At 38.3% G+C, this 22718-nt stretch overlaps 1 pseudogene across 1 annotated transcript; it reads left to right on the top strand.

Moving 5' to 3' along the window:
* The first annotated feature begins 1140 nt into the window (after positions 1-1140).
* LOC110059222 (uncharacterized) lies at positions 1141-22491 on the top strand (annotated as a pseudogene). The gene is made up of 16 exons (XR_016208759.1): positions 1141-1198; positions 4812-4967; positions 6072-6396; positions 6584-6682; positions 10599-10730; positions 11791-12108; positions 13019-13289; positions 14393-14667; positions 15299-15415; positions 15612-15802; positions 16480-16608; positions 17468-17556; positions 18351-18391; positions 19222-19321; positions 20579-20675; positions 21295-22491. The product of XR_016208759.1 is annotated as an uncharacterized LOC110059222 (transcript).
* Positions 22492-22718: the final 227 nt, after the last annotated feature.

Genomic DNA, 22718 nt, shown 5'->3' on the forward strand with positions numbered 1-22718 from the left:
AAAACTCAACATGCTGTTCAAGAAAGTGAAGAGCTATGATTATCGCTGAAAATCGACGCAATCCTTGATGTAATATATCAAACACGAAAGACTGTGTTTGACCACATTTCCAAACACCGAGAAAAGAGTTGAAAATTCGAAGCATAGCGGAGTATTTTTGACAAACTTCGAGGTGTTTGGAAATGTGGTCAAACACAGTCTTTCGTGTTTAATATATCTTCTCAATCGAAACTAGGACTAACGAGAAAAAAGGAAGAAATAGGATGGCAAAAATCTATGATAATTAAGATCAGATATCCAAACACTGTCACAGTCATGATTTCCTTTGCTTAAAATTGATGAATTATAAATGAGTTGGAGGACTTTTGATAATCCCTCCGTTACTGTTTTGTTCATGATTTCTCTGCACTTTGTTCGCACACCTGAAACTTCATCATGTTTTCAGTTCTACGAAGAAAATTTGTGATAGTGCACTGGATTTTGCCTAAATAGTTTAACAGCTTTTTGTTTCTTTGCAGTGGATTGTCATTTGTGACGTGTTGGCATCTAGATTTCGCGCAGTAGTACGTGTAGACTGGTTTCATGTCTCCTGCATTTAAGCGAAATTGAAATGATCCCACTTCTCTCGAACGACTCCTGGACTGAAAATGCTTAAAATTTTATCTCGTTACACCCAAACTTGATTTGTCTTTAAATTCCTCCCAATGACTGTCATAAGTTTGCTCTAGCTTCAGCTATGAGAATTTGATGCTTCATAAAGACTACTTTAGTATTTCCCACTACTTCAGTATCACTTTTTATCCTCATCGCCTGCCTTTTTCTAGTTATATTGACAAGAAAAATGAGTAGAATTGAAACGTTACATGATTATTGATTGAGGCATAATCGCATAACGGTTACTGAATTGGACTCCGTCTTAAATCTAATGTTTGTGTTGTGTATTCGAGACAGAATGGCCTTAGGTGTCCTGCGGGCACGATGAGGGATGAGATGAGATTCGAGACAGACCCTTCTTTTTTTTTTTTCTCGCAGTTTTGTCGATTTGTGTTTTCAACTTAACAGTTACCACGATGGCATACTAATGGCTAGTGCCTTACCCGGCTTTGTTTAAAAGGAAATACTCTTTGTAGCCATGATAACATGATCACTGTAAAGGCTACTTTGGCCGTGGATGATGAATCGTATAATCGCATCGCTGGTAGAGTATTAGAGCTACAATATGTAGATTTAGCTAAGCCTTAAAGCGGAGCTCCTGGGCCGGGTTGTTCAAAAGTCCGATTAATCTAACCCAGGTTAAGCAAGAAATTTGATTTGAGTTTTGTAACTTTGTGGTGAGGTTTTCTGTTTATATTGTTTGGTCTTCTCTTTTAAATTTGAATATCTTCAAACTACACAAAATATAAGCATTGAAAAACATTTTTATAAAAGAAAAAGTTATACTTCAGTTAACTTTTAACCTTGGGTTAACGTTAACCGGCTTAACCTCGCTTGAGCCCACGATCCAATCGAAACCCAGTACTTGATCAGCGGTCAACTTAAAAAACTCGTGACCTCGATGGTCTCTAAACTTGAGCCCGCAGTATGGTCACGTGATACTGCTCAGCAGATACCTTGATGATGTATGCTGTAAACCAAGGCTGCATGAGCACCGAAGCTCCGCTAACAATGTAACTGGAAGGATTTATGGTACGCACAACAGTATTTCCCTGATGTCCACAATCGAGAATGATACCTTGGCCCAAAAATCGATAAAATCGGTAAACCTGGTCGGAAATGCTTGTTTATAGGCTAAAGAAGTGTTGTTAATTAGGCTCAAAAGCTGATATGCATAGCGTCCAATTTCAAAAGAACAAATAACCATGGTATACAAAAACAACAGATGATGGCAAGGCAAAGTAATATAACAGCTGATCGAATTCGATTGAATCAGCGGGGAGTGACATCTGCACGTGTTCCAAAAATAGCTTTGGTAAATAAGAATGAAGGATGACAATAATGAACATAATTTGGCGCAGATAAGAGAAGCCTAAAAAATAGAGCTGTAACCAGAATAATACATATTTAAAAGAAGTAAAAACGTTCTCTGGTTGAAAAGATTAAAAACATAAGTTTTGGCCGTCAGCCTGTGCGCGAAAGGAAATATACACGAAAAGAGTTTATAACATAGCGCGCGCTTGAGCCATCATGAACGAAACTCTCTATGTACGCACGGCCGTGCGTATATAACGTGACGTGTGCAGTTTCAATTTACAAGCAAAATTTCCGTCGAGTTTAGTGCAACTTTTGCTTAAGTTTCGGCAAAGTGAAGATTATTCTGAACAATTCAAACTCTACTTCAAGCTTTTCACTTTTCGGCAAGCTAAGATGTCTACTTAAACCTGAGTATTTTTGACTTTGTTTGTCTACATTTACATTGAGTACTTTTGCTTTGTTTACCTACATTTTAAATTTCATTACAATTAATTCGAAGAAGCGAATTTTTCGTTGACAATTTTAGAAACCATGTTAAGCGTTTTCGTTCGACCGTTGCTCAACTTATTGCGGCGTGTTAGGATCCTAATGACCTTTGTCTTCCTTCACTAGGCCGTGCATTGTGAGAACTTTGTAGTCAATCACAAATAAAACATGTTTTAGCGCCCAAGTTGTTGTCGCCATGTTATAAAAGAATTGCTTCACGCGTTTTAGCTGTGCGTATATCGAGTTATGGATGCACTTGGGAAGTTTGGAGAGCACTCAAGAAGCTAGAGTTGCTCCCGGCTATCGCCTCAAGCAACTCTTACGCTTCTTTAGTGCTCTCCAAACTTCCCAAGTGCATCCATAACTCGATATACGCACGCTTAGCATGAACCGATTCTTTAATTACATTTGGAATGATTGGAGATTCTCACAAAAAAATTCTTCAGGCAAATCCAAACAATTAAAAACATTGTTGTGGTTGGTTGAGCTGAAGCATTTTTTTATGACAAGCCAAAGTAATTTTATTTTCAATTTGTGCATTAATTGTTCCAATACTTTAAAGAAACCCAGCCGTTTGAAATATCAAAAAAAGAGTATAGGCCATTGCATGTATCACCAACGTTGTTTTTTGCAAGTTTTTAGGAAGCTTTCTGACATTCTTTAGCGATTTCCTATTTGAGTAAGCCTTGCCTTATTTTTCTTAGTTTAAACATGAACGGTCCTGTCATGGAATAACTAATAAAAATCATATTTGAGGTAGCTGTAGCTGTTAAATTGGAAACGTTAGCAGGCTATATACACGGTGTTGTATTTAATTGTTTTCTCTCCCCAGGAAAACACAAAAATAAGAATTTGAAGCAAAGAAACTGTCTATAACTGTCCTCGGGCACTTAATGCACAAAACCAATCGCTTCCGTGGCCTTTTAATTCGCTACACCAAACCTGAAAAGATTTGCATAAAAGTGAGACAAACACTACAGCCAAATTAAACTAGCAAACACTAGATATCAGGTATATCAAACGACAGATTAAAAATCACCAGTGCCTGATAGAGAAAAACACCGATCTAAGCATCAAAAGATAACGATCAACAAAATACCAGATAAAAGAAGAAAAATAGTTTGGTTCCTATTCCGGATTATATGTTTTGGAGCGTTTTTTACAACTATTGGGTTTGCCCTATCGCGTAAACCGGGTAAGTACAGAACCGTTCAAATTTCGTGTAACGAAAGAGCATTACAAAACTGATTTCTTTAACCTCTTGGAAGTATCCTGATGCTTTCCTCTATTTTGTAGCATTTAACTATGAGTTCTCCAAGGTAACCTTCATGATTGAAGGCGTATTGCTATGAAAATCAGTAAAAGCTGCTCAGAAAGCAGATGTTTAAGGCAGCAGATCAGCTTCAAAAACGTGTTGTAAAGCTCACTTACGCAAACACTTTTTTGCTTTGTTTTATTGTAAAATACAGCGTCAGATCAGCGCTAATCTGGAAAATTCCATTTAAGACTAAATCCTCTTCTTCAGGCTAAACATGATTTAAACCTCTGACATAACCGGGGAAGACAACCTTTCCCATCAAAGCCTTGATTTTTCTCAATTGAGTAAAGAACAAGGAGCAGGGATGGCGTAGTGGTGAAAGCGCTTTCCTCCTACCAACCTGGCCTGGGTTCAGTTCCGACCCAGCGCCATATGTGGGTTGAGTTTGTTGTTTGTTCTCGCCTTGCTCCGACGGTTTTTATTCTGGTACTCCGGTTTTCCTCCCTCCACAAAACCAACATTTAGATCCGCAATTCGACCAGGGTATAAGACCAGCTAAGACCGATGTGGCTTCCTCTCTGAACACGGAAATTAAAAGAAAAAAAACCATAAAAAATAGCCCGATCGAGTTCTAGCTTGGAAGCACCCCATGATATCCTCAAATCTGGAGGGTCTGCAGTGACGTAAGGCCGTTGATAACACTGGACCTGTGTAAGCAGTAGTAACGATTGAAGACACCAGTATTTTGGATCGGAGCTGCTCGAAAAATATAGCTCGAAACGACTGACATAAACCATAAAAATAGCTTTGTTTTTTTTATATGCGGCCACATTGTATTGACGATTGGCCGTATTGGTTGCATTTTTTCGCCCGTTTATAAATATATATATATATATATATATATATATATATATATATATATATATATATATATATATATATATATATTAAAGTGTTTAAATAGGTTTCCAACCTTTTCACGTTAAAATTCTTAGAAGGGGTGAATTATCTCTCTTTGTAATTAGTATAACCGATTTAGCCGGTTTGTTATATCGTGAGAAACTCAATATATTTCAACTGTAAATATCCCTTACAGGTGTGTCTGAATCACTACCTCCACAGTGGACAAACTGGACACAATGTTCTGGTAGATGTAGTGTTGAGATGCAAATGCGAGAGTGTCGACAACATTGTGGGGAAGACAAACTGGAGATTCGACAGTGTTCAACAAGTCAGGAACTGAAATGCAAAGGTAGGCGGGCATTTTTTAAGAGTCCTATCGCAAAAAAATAGACGGCAAATTATATCTGTTGAACCTTTAATTCATTTTAATTTAATTCATTAATTCAGAACGAGTCCTGGTGCACAAGCTTTTATTTGGAAATGAGTTTGATTTGCAAGACAATGAACGTGCAAGAAAAACTTATTTCCAGACGAAAGATTGTGCACCAAGACTCGTTTTGAAACAGATGTAACAGCAACTCGGATATGGCCTATTAGTCAACGTCTTTTCTATGACAACTGATCGTTCAGGCTATAGAGTTACATCACGCAAATATAATTTAGATGACATTCTGCGCAAACGTGCATTCAATGTGCTATACTATATTTTGTCATTCTCGTCCCAAGCCGACCACAATACTTCTGGTCAACACCAAGAACTGCGACCACTGGCAAGGCGACTGGCCGGCCACGAGGTTCTAAGCATGCGCAGAGGTGGAAGAAAAGAGTAGGGAGGAGGGAGAAATGCACACCCCCCCCCCCCCCCCACCCCAAAAGAAAAAAAAATGGAGAAGTAGAAATAGGAGAATAAGTAGGGCGAAGAGAGAAATGGAAATGTTGGAAGTAGGTAGAACTGGATGGGTAAATAATTTCAAGGAATATTTAAAGCAGGGATCCGATGAGGGAAAAATTGGCACAAAAAGTAGGCAGAAGGGAGATTTACCCCATGTTCCTCCCACCTCCACAGAGTACTCTTTTCGTATTGTGCAGACAGATTTGTCAGATTTGAAAAGAAGTCGGAAAATCGCGGAATTTCCCGTGTTGAACTCACCCGAAGGTCGCGACTTTTTGCCTCTGCAGATAAGAGCGCTTTTGGTACACGCGCCCGTGGTTGTTGCACATGCGTACGCACTCAGAGTTTGTTCAAGTGAAGCTAATGTGGCCAAAATTTTAATTAAGAGCATTGTTCAAAATTCGTAATCGCATTTATCACTGTGATTTTTCTTCTTAAACTGTTGAGTTCCCGAAAAATAAAAAAAGCTTTTTGTTTTGTCGTTCCCATGAGCTATATAATTATAAGACACACATTTAGCAGATTAAATTTATTTATTACCTACTATATCTACCATTGTAGCTTACAAAGTACGCATTTCGCCTCATCCCAAATTCTCGTCCAAAGTCAAACTTGAGATCAACATATCTGGCAATTGGACGCCATTGTGCCATTCAGCCTGGGCCGTTAACATGGCTCATTCAGTGTGCCGCATTCAGGGATTTTTCGGAGGCCGAAGCTGTTCTTCAGGGAGATATACTTGTTGGAAATGATTCCTGTGTCTCCAATCAAGAATATAACAGCACATGCGACTTTTTCGAAAAACAGACATCAAGTAGCTGCAATGTTTCGAACGAAACAGTTGCTGTTTGCAAAGGTAATAATGAAGACTACATGTACATCACAACTTAAGTTATACTTCTATTGACGTTTACTTCTATTGACTAGCGGCCTTTTGCGCAACGACGGAAAACAAATTTGGCGTGGACCCGGGGACGAATGATATCCGTCGCTATTCACACAATATTTTCTTTATAGTTAAACTCACCTACAATTAATAAGTCTTGTGACTAACCTCAGTTCTCATGTTGTAGGCAACTGTGTAAATATTTCGTGTGAGGGTGGACAACATTGTAATGCTACAAAGGATGGCCCTGAATCTGGAAACTCCTGTATCGATAGCAATGGTAAAGGTAATGCGGTCTCATCTTTCACAGGCCATTTATCAAGACCGGCTTTAATTTGGTAATTTGCTATATTGAAATGAATAAGTTTGTAAGGATATAAGTTCCACTCATTCTAAAAAATGCTCTTCAACTAGCATCAGTTGATTGATGACCTCATTGTTTTCCTGCAACACATTATCAAACGACGCTGGGGGATTTAGGGAACAGGCAGAAGAAGGGGCAGAAGATTTTCTGAGATATTTTTTGTTGTCCGCGAAAGATAAAGTTCTCCAAACGCGAATTTCAGTAGCAGGGGTGGCGAAGGCGAATGGTAAATGCGAGACTTTACGAGACGGTGATACAAGCGTTTTTCTCTGTAAGCCCGAGACATTTTGACTTTTTAAATTGCGAGACCGAGACTTCAAAGGGTTTCACGTGGGAGCGCTAGACTTTTATTCAGAATCTTAAAATTTGAGCCCCAGATTTAGTTGAGAGCTAGAACTATCTTGCACAGTCATTTAGCCAGCTTCTTCGAACTGTATAGAACTGGAAGTTCGGTCACAACACAGTACGTTATGATATCCCAGAACAAAATAAATATTTTTCTGGCGCCAAAACGGACGTTGCGGTAGGTTTTGTAGCCTTTTTGTGGAATTCAGATAATTTAGCCGGGATCGAGAAGTTAGGATTAACTTTTTCTCAGAAATTGCAAGTTGCTTCATTGAAATTCACTATAAAGTGACGAGAAGTTAGAAAAGATAAACGAACGAATCGGGATTTTGAAACCCTTAGCCTTGCGGAAAATCGAGACGCCGAGCCTGCTTCGTATAAAAAGACACACATGACCGCTAAAAAAGGAGACTGCCAGACCCGTGAAGATCGACTAACATTTTGCGAAACCCAGAGTTTTTGAATGATCGTTCGCCACCCCTAGTACATATACGTGTTCACCCATATTTCGTGACGCCATAAGACAAATAAATCTTTGCCATTCTTTTTCCGTCTGCTGCTATTTGTTGTTACGTTTCTCGTCCATGTTGTGTTCGGTTGTCCAGTCCTTCTCTTCCCCCGTGACCTCATAATGTCGTAACGCATTCGGAGTTGTTGTACATTGCCTTCAGCTCTGCGAGATACTCCTGACATGACTTCCATAAGCGGCTCTCTCCATGTACAGAATCAAACGTTTTTTTTTAAGTCTAGCAAAATATATATGGGTTATTGACCAAGTGTGAGGTCAACATGGCTGGATATTGACCAAGTTCTTTTTTTGCGTGTTTATGGACCGAGACGGAGTAGAGGTCCATAAACTCGCAAAAAAAGAACGAGGCCAATATTCAGCCATCGTGACCGAACAAGCTTGGTCAATAAAGGATTTATTATATGGCTTTCGGGGAAATTTTTCTTGCGGGACGCGGCGGGTAGTCCCGAGCGGGCAAGGTAGCTCCATCTTGCCCGTTCGGGTAGCCAATCACAGCGCAGGATTTGATTCATCTTGCCCGCTCACGGAGCTAGCCATATAATAAATAGAAGTACAGAGTAGCGTTTCATTCGTTGACTTGCTTTACTAAATTGCAAAGGGCAATTAATGCATAGATCTGATCGACGGTAATTATTTTCTCTCGAAAGCCTGCATGTTTGTTACTTCTCCAAGATTGATGTTGTCAATGCCATTTTCAATCAGTTTTATACATTGTGGAGGTAGCCCTTCTTGGTTGACTTAATTTACTATAGGTTCCAGCTTCTCCTTCGTTCTCTCTTTTAAATTTGTTTTGCGGAGATTTCCCACTACGATTTCATTTCCAGCTGGTTTTTCCCTTTTTTCTTTAATTTTGCTGCAGTTTTCACTTTAGTCTGTCGTGATGCTTCAATGTCAGAAATTATCTGTCAGTTTGCCTCGTTTTATGTCGTGACGACTTTCTGGGCCCATGAAGTGGTTCTTTTCTTAGTTTTCATTTGTTCCCACTCTATGGAAGTGTTAGCGGAGCTCCGGCGGCCCGAAGGGCCGCCAAGCCGAGCCCCATACTCATATAAGAAAGAAAAGGAAACCCATGGGTTGATTTTCTCATGGTTATCATGGTTAGCGGTATTGCTCGTGATTTTGGACATCCATGTTATGATCAATTGACACCTGTCAAATCAAGGTATCCGCTGACCAGTATCACGTGACCATATCGCGGACTCAAGTTCACAGCTCATGGAGGTCACGTCTTTTTTGAAGTTGACTGCTGACCAAGTGCTGGTTTTCGATTGGATCGCGGGCTCATGTCAGGTTAACTTGACGAAAACACGGCAGAATTGTTCGGAAGCCGGATTAACCCAGGATTAAAAGTTAACCGAATTATAACTTGTTCTTCTTCTTGCTGCTTTGTTTTGTTTATATGAGTGGTGATTATTAAACTCAAAACAGAAGGCCAAACAATATATATATGTATATATGGAAAATCTCACTGCAAAGTTACATGAAATCAAAATTCTACCTTTCCCTGGGTTAGCTTAATCGGGCTCTGAACAACCCGGCCCAGGAGCTACACTTTTAGGCTGGCCTAAATCTATATATTATTTTCTGATCTCCAGTCTATTACACTGTTCCTTTACCTTTGTACTTGTTCTTCTCTTCTCACCTACTAAGGTCTTCACTATTCGATGTAATATCTCCTGTTTTCTGCTGATTTGTCACCTTTTCCTACCACCTTATTCCTCCAGATTAAATTTTCCCCGTGTACCTCTCTTTTTTCTTTACTTGACTCTTTCTTGGCCTGTGCTATCGAACTGTAGCTCTGGTTGTCCCCCTTCCTTTCCTCCACTCTCACCCACCCGACGTAGCTCATGGAATTGACAGCTTCTCTTGGCTGCGCTGGGAACTGACTGCCCTAAAAAATATCCATCCTGAAAAATATACCCTTTTTGTTCAATCCTGGAAAGACCTTCAAGTATTCAAAGAACCTACAGCTCGTCAATAGAAGTTTCCGTAATTGTAAAACGGTGGAAACTAGCGATTGATATAGAACTGACTAATGTTTATTTCGTTTCCACCCAAGCCAAGAGCCACCAGATTTTTACATCTGAACAGGAAATATGTCATTTACCGTTGGCGAGGAAGTAAAATTATTATGCAAGATTAAAAACACAAGGTTGTTCGCTACTGCAAAGTGGATACGAGAAGACACCAAGCAGACCCTTGAGCTGAGATCGCCAATTTCTCCTATAATGAGAATTCGAAATTTTCTTACCATTACTTCTCCCACGTGATCTACAAAGTACCTACTGATGACGCAGGGTGTTCCACTTGCGTTGTCAATTTCGATGGTCATGGTAGCCAAAATACATCGTACAAGTTTCAAGTAAGAGGCACATGGTTTATTTCCAGATCTTTAGTCTTTTATTCTACTCGTTTATCAGTCTTCTGATTTTATCTTGTACTGCAACAGAACTTGTTTTGTTCTTCTGGCCCGCATGTCTGTGTGCCCTCATTACTCAATGCAATTCCCCGTTCCCCTTGTTTTGTGCCATCTCTCTCAGCATTACATGCTATTTTTTTGTTTTTTTTTTTTTACCCTCAATACTTCTTCTCTTGTTGTGTAATTCTTTTTACTACTCGATCTTGTATCCATGTACATCTCCTTTATTCCTTTCTTGGTTTTTCTTAACTTATAAATGCGAGCTGCAGCTTTAGTTCTCACGTTCTTTTTCTTTCCTCAACGCTTCTTTACACCGCTCAAGATGATTGGTTCTCTCGGGTGGGCCTTGTACTCTTGAGGTTTGGCTACATCTTTACCTTTCCATTTGAAATTTAAAAAGTAGCCTGGCCTTTCTAATAATATATTTTATGTATATATTATCACCCCTATTTGAGGTAACCTTTAAGTTGAATAATCTTCCGCAAAATTAATGCCATTACACTTATGGTGTGTCTCACATATATCACTGTATAATTTTCAATCAGATGTAACTAGTGAATGTTTAAATAATTCATGCAACCGTGGAAACCTTTGTATTTCTACACCTGGTGGCTATGAGTGCGTGTGTCCAGAAGGAAAACACGGCGACTTCTGTCAGTTGAGCTACACTACCCCAGGTAAAAATGGTAACCATTTGGCGAGGTCAAATAATTATTTTGACTTTAGATCGTTGACCGTAGAATAAGGGCTGTTTAGGACAGGTTATCGATACCCTTCTCTCCTGTCTCCTGAATAACTAGCTATCAATCAGTCATGAGACTGAGAATACCTCTTTGTTCTATGAAACCCTGCTCATAGCCTAGTGATCATTGCAACCTCACTCTCAATTTCTGACTACCGTAAACTGCCGCCTACAAGTCCTTGCCCCTCTTATAAGCCCCTCTGTTTGTAAGCCTATCTAAAAGCCCTGAAAAGGTTGTTTAAGCCCGGGGCTTATAAGCGGTAGTCTACGGGATATTATGAGTTTTAACTTGGATTACTTACGAAATGTAAGGCATCTGCTAACTGTTACATGACGTTGAATTCGCAACGCGAACTGTCAGGGAAAGTTAGTCCTGTGGCCTAAACCCTTACCTTTGAAAATATCAGCTTTGACCAAAAATCCAGCTCTTTCATATACCTTCGATATAAAAAAAAGCTCCTCTTTTATATACTTACAGTAGGCACACTGCATCCCTAGCTCACCTATACCTATGGGAATTGGGTGATCCCGGAAAGTACTTGATGTAGGGTTCGTCGGTCAAATATATTTTGGAAGGTCCTTTTACACAACTATGATGAAGTCACTGCCTTTTTGTAAGGGTCCCACCTGAGAAATGTGCCTCTTATGTTTGGGCGTCACATCTCGTATACTGCATTATAGTGCGGGTCCTTTCCGAATATCACAGGAAGACTCATACTTATTGAATGAACCTGGACTCGCCACTGGCCTGCTTCCGTAATAGACCATATCCGTATTCTCAGTATTGAACTGGAACTAGCTTGCAAATGAGGTTAATGTGAGGAATCTTTTCCAATGAAAATGACATTAATCTCTTCTTAATGATATTTCCCGCATGAGCCTCCATTGCAAGCTAGTTCCAGTCCAATACCGAGAATAGGAATATGGTCTATTGTACACCTATGGAACTATTGCTCAATATAAAGATGTCTAATGTTTATTTGGTTTACATCTAGACCCAGACAAAGATAGACCGCATGTTTACATTGCAACAGACATCTTTACATTTGCCGTTGACGATAGAGTGAATTTAGTATGCAAGATGGAAGACACAGGGGTTTTCATTGCTGCAAAGTGGATTCGAGAGGAGACCAAGCAAACCCTGGAGACCGCTAATTTCTCCCGCTCTGATGAGCATTCGAATGATTTAAAATACCATCATTTCTACTATGTAATCAAAAAAGTATCTACTAAAGACAGAGGGATTTACGGATGCGTTGCTAATTTCTCTGGTTATGGGCCAGTAGGTGCCTGGTACAAGTTGCAAGTGAGAGGTAAATGGTGTTACAGTTGTGTATTTGTCGTTCAAAGCTACGCTCCTTCGTTAGATGATGGGAATATACGGCTGACGAAGAAGGAATAAGGATGTTTTTTTTTTTTTGACACCTTTTTTTCCGGTTTATGTACAATGAGAAATAGATTTTCACACCAAATATGAGTTTACGGCTGCACATGTGTCTGAACATTGTGACTTTACATTAGCTTACATTTAACAAGACTGGTATACTACTAGAAATATTAATAGTACACGGTGATACATTTCGTCAGGTTAGGGACTTAAAAAAACCTGCTATATATATACTAATTATCTTTTGCCTGGGGGATCAACTTAACAGGGAATTTACGCAAGTACGCTTGCAACGACAAGTACAACGTAAATATCAATTGAAAAAAGCTACTTCGTACTCTACTTTCTCTTGAGTGGGTCTGTCGGTGCTAGAGCTATTATGAGTTAAACATGTAAAGACAGAGTATTGAAGATTCATCGTCAAAGAATTTGGAAGCATCCTCGATCAACCAAAAATTCCGGAACTTTCAGTGAACGTTTTCAGAAAGTTCGAAAAAATTAAATATTAAATTAAATTTCCGGAAAATCTGGAAGTAAAATTCAAACGGAACGCAAACTTTCTGAAAGAAACTTTCCAAAATTTGGGAATACTTCACGAAGTTGTCCCAGGCATTTCTCGAAATTTCGTTTGTTCCTTTTACCACTGGAAATTTTCGGAAATTTAAGCAAGTGACTTTTTTGTCGTTCGAATGGAAAGCACTCTTAGTCATTTCACGTTCTTGTTTTGTGGACAATGGCAAAGTCTTAATGCATTACTTAGATTTGTTCACAGACATTGCCCTGCTCATTACATTGATTTTCTCGTTGTTGCCGTCGTCGCGGTTTACTTTAACTCCCCACAGCCAGTGAATGGTTGAGGACGGTGACTCATATTTGCATGGCAAAGACACTAACTTATTCAGTGAAGGCCAAGTACTACTCTACTAGTTATCTCGCATTTGTTATCAATATATCACTTTCGCTTGTACTGTTTTCCGAAGGTGAAGCTGCAGGCTCTGAAAATGAAAACAACTTGACTACAGTGATCATCTTCAGTGTCATATCAGGCTTCCTCTGCCTCTGTATCGTCCTCTGTTTTGTTTTCCGCAGGAGACCCGTTTCAGGTATGTAAACAAAAACTTTCACATTGACACTTACTTAATCATCTGCTACATCTGATCATTCTAATAATAATAACAATAATAATAATAATAATAATAATATTAGATTTATATAGCGCTAAAATTATAAAATATTAAAGCGCTTTACAATGTTGAATCCCTTGGTGTCTAGGAAATTCACCAATCTGACTGGTTCCCCCGCTTTTATCTATTTGTACAATGAAACAAGCATTGCACTTCAAGCAAAAATGTTGTCGTTGTAGGCTTATCAATATATTGATCCACTCAAGACCAGGCCGGTAAGGCTGTAATACAGTATTCGAGATAAGGGTCAACATGAAAATAAATAATACAAAAGTTCATTAGTTTATTTTCTCCAATTTTTCGTCGCCTTCAATGCTTACCTTAATTTAGATGGAATTTCACGCATCCTTTCATTGTCAGAAAGTCGAAAAATAACGCGAATTGAACTGCAATGACATGTGAAAATTTCGATGAGGGATGAGTGGACAGCTAGTGAATGTTTCCAGGGTCTTATTAGCTCTGCTCTTTAGAGGATGAAAGTGACCATTGAAATCAGGACTCTTCCCTTAAGAACCCCTTTAAAACTTCATAAGTCTATACATGTATAGTAGTTTACTGATAAGCAAATTAATTACTTACAGTGTGTTGTTTTAAAGTTCAAAGAGACGATGTCCCTTGCGCGTCAGTAGAAAACTTGGCACTAGAAGGGTAAGTGTTCTTTTAGATGTAAAAGTACACTTTAAGATTACGAATTTTCTTATAAAATTGGACCATCACGACATTATATCATTGGTTTTTACTTTCTTTTTTACTTGCTTACAACCATGTGTAGGAAAAAAAGATGGGGGCTGCACATTTTACCACAATACCATGCGTGACTTACACAGCCCATAAAGAACAAGGAAAGCCATATTTTTGCAGTTCTTGCCCTTGTGCTAATGACATTGTGTATGCTAGGTTTCAAGATTTTAGAACTTTTTGGTACGTTTCTATGAGCGATCTTAAAGTCAGTTCGTGCGCTAACGGCATGGGTAAAATGTACAAGTCATCTTCTTCTTTCCTATGATGAATTTATTTCTCTGTTAGATTCGTTATTGATATTGATATTGTTGTCGTCTTTGTTATTTTTATCAATTTGATCAAGGGTTGTGTGCGTGCTTTTTTAATGGCAATGTCATTGACGATTAATTTTGTTCACCGTTATTTATTTAGAACTCTTTCCCATCGGGAGATCCCACCACAACAAATCAACCTGAGAAGTGTGTTGGGAAGCGGCACATTTGGTGAAGTGTGGAAAGCTGTTGTGTGGGGTTTGAATAGATATCCAGGACATGCTACTGTTGCTGTGAAAAAGCTGAAACGTGAGAAACTGTTCTTTAGTGTGACTGTACTGAATGGATCATTTGTGTGATTATAACGTTATTGTAACTAGTATCGTATGACAAAGAGGGTTAGTGTTGATCCATCAAGTAGTTGATGGAGAGAGCTGGAGACTTTTTTCCCACTTTTTCGTCAACGGAAACTAGGTAAAACGATAGTCTGCATACGAACCAAGTGGCTCATCAGGCCGGAGCTTATCCCAGTTTCTGTAGCATGAAGCAAATAGAAGAATTTCTACTCTCCATCCCCACCCCCCCAACCGGGGGGATGCTAGTCCATCGCAAGGTTATGCAAAGCATTAAATTCGCCGGTACCCATTTTTACACCTGGGTGGACAGAAGCAATGTGAGAGTTAAGTACCTTGCCCAAGAACACAACACAGTGTCTCCGGTGGGCACTCTAATCCGGACGGCTCGCTCCGGAGTCGAGGCCACTAACCACAGACTACCGCGCCTCCTAATCATAAGTTATATGGCAATTTCTCTGGTACAATTTTTTGTTTTTCAATGTACAGAAACTACGCCTTACAGAATCATCTAACTTGAAGGCAGTAATAGTGATATTAACTATGATTTTTATGATTTCTATTTTTTTTTTTTTTTTTCTCAACAGACAACAGCTCGGACTCAGAAAAGGAATCTCTTGCACAAGAAATAGAGTTAGGGCGGTCGCTCAAAGGAGACAGACATTCAAACATTGTTAACTTTCTTGGTTGCGTTTCTACCTCAGGTTCTTAGGACCATTCAGTTAAATACTTGTCTCTTTGATTGCTTGAGTCACGTGTTTTGCTTGAGTCACGTGATTTGGGTTAATGACCTGGCCTATCACGTGGTTACACTTAGTTGTCTCATGTCTCATTTCTTGTCTACAATTTACGACCGCGTTAGCATTGTGTTATAATTCTTATAATTCCTCTTATTACCAGATGCTCCGTTAATGCTGCTTCTTGAATATGCACCATACGGAGATTTGCTTGGTTACCTAAGAAAAAGCCGAGGTCTAGAAGACAAGTATTACAGTTCCCCCGAGTGTTGTCAACAGGAAGTGACGTCATATGATCTGGTCTCGTTCTCCCAGCAGATTGCTTCCGGCATGAGCTTCCTAGCATCTAAGAAAGTATGAATCATCGAATTGGATCGAATTATAGCTTAGATTCAATTGAATTCAACTCGACTCAACTAGACTTCGATTTGACTCTACCGGATTCGACCCGACTCCATTCGATTAGACTATATTACGAGTTAGCTGACAGGTATAAGTACTGACCGATATTCGCCAATTATTTCTTCTGTCATGTAAGCTCTGCTGTATAACATAACTGCATTATAGCCGATATTTCTTTATTACCGTACCCAAATTCCCAATTAGCCATAGAGGAGCTATGTGAAAGAAATCTATTCAACCGAATATTAGAATATGTTGTTTCGTGTCAATTAATGCGTATAGACAAAAATATTCTGCGATATCAAGTCACTGACCTGTTATGGCTACGATATCATGCTCTCTTGACCGAATTTGGGTACGGTAAATACTCTCTCACCAAATTACGAACCATGGCTCTACCAAACTCGCCTAATATGCCGCCGAAGCTTACCAAAAAGCTAGATTGGGTATAAGAATATGTATCTATTCAATTTGCATAATTTGAACAGAACTGTTTCTTTTCGCCTTATTTTTTGAATTTTCCATTGGAATGCCACATCTTGAACAGCTGGTTAAATGTAACATGACACCAGTACAGTTCGGTTAATTGATTTCTATTATTTATTTTAATATTGGCATACATTTAATAGATCCTTCACCGTGATCTCGCCGCTAGAAACATACTCGTAGGTGAAGGAAGAACCTGTAAAATAACAGACTTTGGACTGGCGCTCTTACGAGATAAACATCAGTATCTTTACTGTACGACGATCAGAAAGGTAACTTCATTATCTAAGAAAAAACTGAATCTTTTACCACGTGTCTACTCTGTATCGACTAACAACCTCAGGAATCTCATGTTGGGCCTGGTCCTAATTAACATAATCGATTTTGCAGAGAGAAAGCATAATGCTAGATACCAATTGACAACATTTGAATAAGTTCAATTTAGATAACTTGGGGAACTGTTGAGAAGTTTGGCTCTTTGGGTGTAAATTCAAGAACAAAACTGACTTTTAAAACTGCAAAATTTCCGAGTGGCAAAAATGCTAATGCGCTCATGCAATCTTTGTAAAATATCGAGTTTTTAAATTTGGGTCGCACAAAAGGAGTTCAACACATCCACTCAAATTCCACGGGAAGATTAATCGTGCTGTGCCCCTTCAATATTCAGCACTGATATTTTTGTAGCTTGAGCAGACACTAGACCCCTTATACACATTATAAGGAAAGTATTGTAGACAAAGATTCCCTGTAAGCATGAGGGAACTGGCAATAAACTTGCTCTATTTTCTAGCAACAGGAACCAATTATATGAAAATTAATGAATTATCAACAAAGAGTAAAATATGACATTCAAAATTTCTCTAGAATTATTTTTTTATTGGCGTCCTCTCTTAAAATAGAATTTCATGAACTATATAATCTTCTTCTATCCTTGAAATTTCTGTTGTTATTAACCCAAAATACTGGATCTAATTTGCTCTGAAGAATATTTATATCTAAATGTTTTTGTATATTTGGAGGCGTTTGACAGTAAAATATGGAAATAAAGAAAAGAACTTTGGACAATCGGCTGGCATACTGCCCCTTTAAATTTTTGTACTAGGTGTAATTTATCTTGTTTTTCCCTAATAGGGCCGGCTGCCAATCAAGTGGACCGCTCCTGAACATTTGTTTAATGATTGCGAGGAAAATGATATCAGAGTGTCGGAGAAAAGCGACGTGTAAGAAACTAGAAAAACTTGTTTTTAACTCCATTTAATCCAGGGAACTGGGAAGGGGCGAGGGGCGGTGCCTACTCTAACTTTCACCGTTTATACCGTTATCAATATTTGGAATTTACCTGCGTACAGCCTTACGCATGTCATTTACTCGGACTTGTGCGCTTTCGTGGCCGTTGTATGCTTTTTTTCAGTTTTGTAGTTTTCTTGTTATATCAAAATTCGACTTCTTGCAAATATTTTTAGATTATTAGGCTCTTTTTACCATCTTTTTATTGATTGAGCTTACTCTAGAGACATTTCTTTTGATTTTTTGATGTTTAGAAAAATCAGTGAAATCCAACATGGCGGATCCAAGGTGTCTGCTGTTTAGAGTTCATTACGTAATTTCATCGTCATATGCCGTCATAATTATTTGTTGCTTACCGCAAAGAAAACATGTTTGGAGTTATTATGTACCGTCCAAGTTTTGCTCTCTTTGCTTAATATAAATACTCATGAAGTACCTCGGGGGAAATCCTCCTGTTGTCGTGGGACATCCAAAAAAGGGTTAATTGCAACAGGAAATCTTTTGTTACTATTATGAGATCCTACATTGTATGAGAAAGTTGTTGAAGCTTAAAATTGATTTGAGAGAATTAATATTATACTTGGAATTATTGTGAATTTACGTTGCTTGAAATTACTCAAATAAACGTGGAATTATTGCTGGAGGTAAATGTGCAGTTTTATAATGTATTATAAAAACTATTGTATAATAAAACTAATTTTATTTAAACATTTTCTAATTCCATTAGATGGTCTTACGGAATTGTTCTGTATGAGGTCTTCACTTTAGGTGAGATTTACCAATCATGTTCAATACGAACAAACACTTTTATTCTAACCTTCGATTAATATTTTCCTGTAGACAACGATTTTTGTCACAAAAACAGCCGGACTAATACTTAATCAATTTTGTTGTTGTTTTTAGCTGTTACTTTTCTTTCGAGTGTTAACCGTTGTTGATTTTGTCAATGCTAAAAATAAACTAATACCTCTTACTAACCGAGTTCGAGGTCCGTACTGTAAGTTACCGACCGAGTTTTTTCCCCTTCGATTTATGGCGCGAGCGCGAAGCGCGCGGGTCATAAATCGAAGGGGAAAAAACGAGGATCGGTAACTTACAGTAGGGACCGAGAAGACGAGGTTAGTAAGATATTTATTATATCCCTACTGTGTGCCTGATGGGTTCGGAAACGATTTCTATTCACGCAGACTCGGAAAGGATTCAAATTTCTGACGCACCTCGAAAGCAAAACGAGTCAGTTTGAAACTGTTTTTAAGTCGTTAGCAAGCGTTATTACATAATTTAGAGTATAAGAAAGTTTTAAACTTTCACTTGCTATAAAAGTTAAGAACACTTATCGATAAATCACGAAACAGTTTGGCAACAAAAGCAACTTTAAATTTTAGCTGGCCGTACAAGAGAGTACGGCCCGCTAAATTGACCAATCACAGCGCGAGGACTAACTGAGAGATATAATAAAGAAAGGTTAAAACAGGTCGCTTAGCTGAAAAATTCTGAAGATATTTTTGCATTATTTGGTGAATTCAGTGGAAACATTATTGCAAAAATATAATTGCATTCATTCTTAAAACGGCGATGCATACTGACTTACGTCGTAGGAGGCCTTCCTTACCCTGGGTGGGGTAAGTGGAAGGTAGTGTACGAGCTGAAAGTCAACAAGTACAGAATGGATCAGCCGGATCATATCAGCGATGAGATGTAAGTGCAAAAAAGAAGTTTTATTTTATTTTATTTATTTTATTTATTTATTTATTTATTTATTTATTTATTTATTTATTTATTTATTTATTCATTTATTTATTTATTTGTTTGATCACCTGGTATGTTAAAAAGCGCACTATAAATCAATAAATTATTATTAATTATTATTATCTTTCAAAATGATTGTTTCTAGCCCAAAAATGTGACAAAAACTTGAAAAATATTAGAATTTCTTTTCCATTTTAAACATTCGGCTGGGTTTAAATCGAGTCCACTGCTGGTTTTATTCACAGCATGAACTCAGTAACAAAATGTTACACAATAAAAGCGTTTCTTCTCTTTTACTTCACCAAGGCAACACACGTGGCTTCCCATTCTGAAAAGACAAACACGATGATGGAATGATTCAACAATAGCCATTTTAAATAAATAAGTAAATCACTTTATTTAAGTGTCAGAGTCTTTAGCACTACTGTACTAATTGTGGACACTGAAATGAGCAAACAACTATTGTAAATTAAACAGAAACTTGTTAAAAATCCCAACTGGCGGGAGGCTGACCAGTTGGCTATTTACAAAGCGTGGAGGAGTTGAGTCTGGGACCACCAAACACTGAAATGCATCCAGTGACAGGGAGGAGGATTTGAACCCGGGACCTCAGGATTACAAATCCAGCGCCCTAACCACAAGACCACGCTGCCTCCACTCCTCACTAGGCCACGCTGCCTCCACTCCTCACTAGGCCACACCACTCCACTCCTCACTAGGCCACACCACTCCACTCCTCACTAGGCCACACCACTCCACTCCTCACTAGGCCACACCACTCCACTCCTCACTAGGCCACACCACTCCACTCCTCACTAGGCCACACCACTCCACTCCTCACTAGGCCACACCACTCCACTACTCACGGTTAATATTTCTCATTTGCATTAAATATAATCCAATATGTATGTGAGGCAAGGTTCTACCCGCGGCATCCACGTTGGATTACATTGTAAGACAAAAGAGAAAAGCTAATCGTGAAAAGCGCTGTTCTTGAGTTTGGTTGCCGTAAAATACCGTCATTTGACAGTGTCACGCAGAACAATTATTGATTACTTTCTAAAGCCGAAGGTTTCGGTAAGTAATACTTTGAAAATTAAAAAAAAGATAATCTGAAAATAACAATTAATTTACTCGAGAATGAATAATCTACTTGCCACTGATGATTCACTCGTTAAGTAGTTGTTAATAATTGGACACAAACAGATACCAAATCACGTTAGATTGTTGGCATGAAAACCCGGATCTTCGTCCGACCTTTGAGCGTCTTTACCAGATCACAACAGAATTACTGGAAGTAGAGGTAAGGTTACGTAAAATCATGAAACCCGTCTTGGCTTTTATTCAAGTGGACTATATCTGAATTAGAAATGAACCATATCTGAAATGAACCAGAGAGAGTTCCTCTTCGGGATTAATTTGCAAAGGACGACCAACCCCTTTTCAGAAGCATTTTCCGTTAATGCAGTGCAAAGCAATGATGGCTTTAAGGAATTAGTCTTCAGAAATAGCCCAGTAAATATCACACAATGATAAAACTCAACTTCATTAATATTTTTAATTAGTTTAGGCTAACGGCAGCGATGACTGTTTAATAGATCACAGACCAGTTTTCACGGTGCGTATTTAGCAGCCCAGGACTCACGACATTTAAGGAATTCCTTCAAGAATAGAGGACGTCTAATTTAGCAACTTGACCGCGAATACAAGCATAATATTTTGGTGACTTTTTTTGTATGCACAAGTTTGTCACCAGCAGTATTTGTCTCATTGCGCTAACAATGTTATATGAGTTACTTAGTAAGGTTTAATCATGCAGGTAATATAATTCAAATGACTATGAAAACGATCGATCTCGTCTTGATAGGCTATTTTGTATCTGGTTGAGATGCCTATTGTCGCGGATAATATTCTTTTCTCAGCACTACCTTGATCTGGATATGTCAAAGTACGAAGCACATCTTTACTCAAATGTGGAAGAAATCGAGGCTACCATGGGTTCTGCGCACTCTTTAGAGACACGAGGACTCTCTGACGAAATGGTAACCATGCCGACAGAGGAACAGGACAGCAGACTTTAGAACTGGCTCAGAGCCATTTGGAAAAGTGTTTTTTTTTCCAAAAATGAACAGTGAAGCAAACATTAAACAGATTGAAGGACAATAGTGAGGTAGTGCATAAGGTTACGTTAGGGTACGAACAATAAAACTACAGTAGTAATTTTGAACTGATTTGCTTTCATGATATAATTACGAAAAGAAAGCATTTAATCAACTGTCAATATGACAAGCAAAATTTATTTTAATTTATTTTCACGGGAACTAATTTTACGAAAACTGAATTTTTGGTTAAGCCAATCTGTGGTTTCAAAGTATAAATAGCAAAATGCAAAAAAAGGAAAAGAAAAACAGGAATAGGCCATTTCCGAGTTACCTTGTGCCTCTGTTTTTTTTTTTGGTTTTGTTTTTTGTTTTTTTCTTTAATGAGTCCTAGTTCAAAACCCTTCATATGAAATTGAGTTTGTTTCCATGGAAATGACCGTAAAGGTTTAAAACATTTTCATATGAATGGTATCCCACGAAGACTGGTTTTGACATAGAGGCTGAGGGCAACTCGGAAATGGCCTATTCTTCTGTCATTTGTACTCTAACAACCGTGTTGTGTTACTAATGATATGATAAGCCTGATTTGTCTCTAGCAGCGATAATTTGCTTGTCTTTAGTACTAAAACTTTTTAAGAAAGAAATATAATATATTTAATTACATACAGTTTCCTTCTAATTATACTGTAAACTAAACCGGAGCTTCAGATGTGAATGCCACGTTATATATAGGCGGTTAGTTGGGTAGAGTGTACTGGAGCGCAAGGAGTTACAGTGTTCGTAGCCACGGCGCCCAGCATGAAGATTATAGTTATTTTCTCCCAACGGGGGCCAATAGTAATACGGTAATGGCATTTCAATTATAATAATACTAATAATAACTAATATTTTCAGCGGACTCGGCAGTCACGTAATACCAGTGAACCTGTTTTATACACAAAGGCCTTCCGGAAATAAAACGTACAAAAAGAGATGTTAAAACTCAAATGTGCGGACAAAATACAAAAAAAAAAACAATAGTTCAAAAATGAATAAATTATTTAAGGCTAAAGAGTGCTAAAACTAATCAAAATATTCTACACTAAGGATTGAGATTAAGACCTCCTTGTGCCGCGCTGGTAAATTCTGAGACACTAGTTAGGGATGTCCAGTCTTTAAAACATATTTTCTAAAATACCTTGTCTATAAAACTGCATCTGGCTTTGCATGACGATTCCATCATTCTTTAAATTCAATCATTCTAT

Source organism: Orbicella faveolata, unplaced genomic scaffold (genome assembly GCF_042242905.1).
Source record: "Orbicella faveolata isolate gen_17 unplaced genomic scaffold, um_ofav_v1 contig_25, whole genome shotgun sequence".
NCBI classification, from domain to species: Eukaryota; Metazoa; Cnidaria; class Anthozoa; order Scleractinia; family Merulinidae; genus Orbicella; species Orbicella faveolata.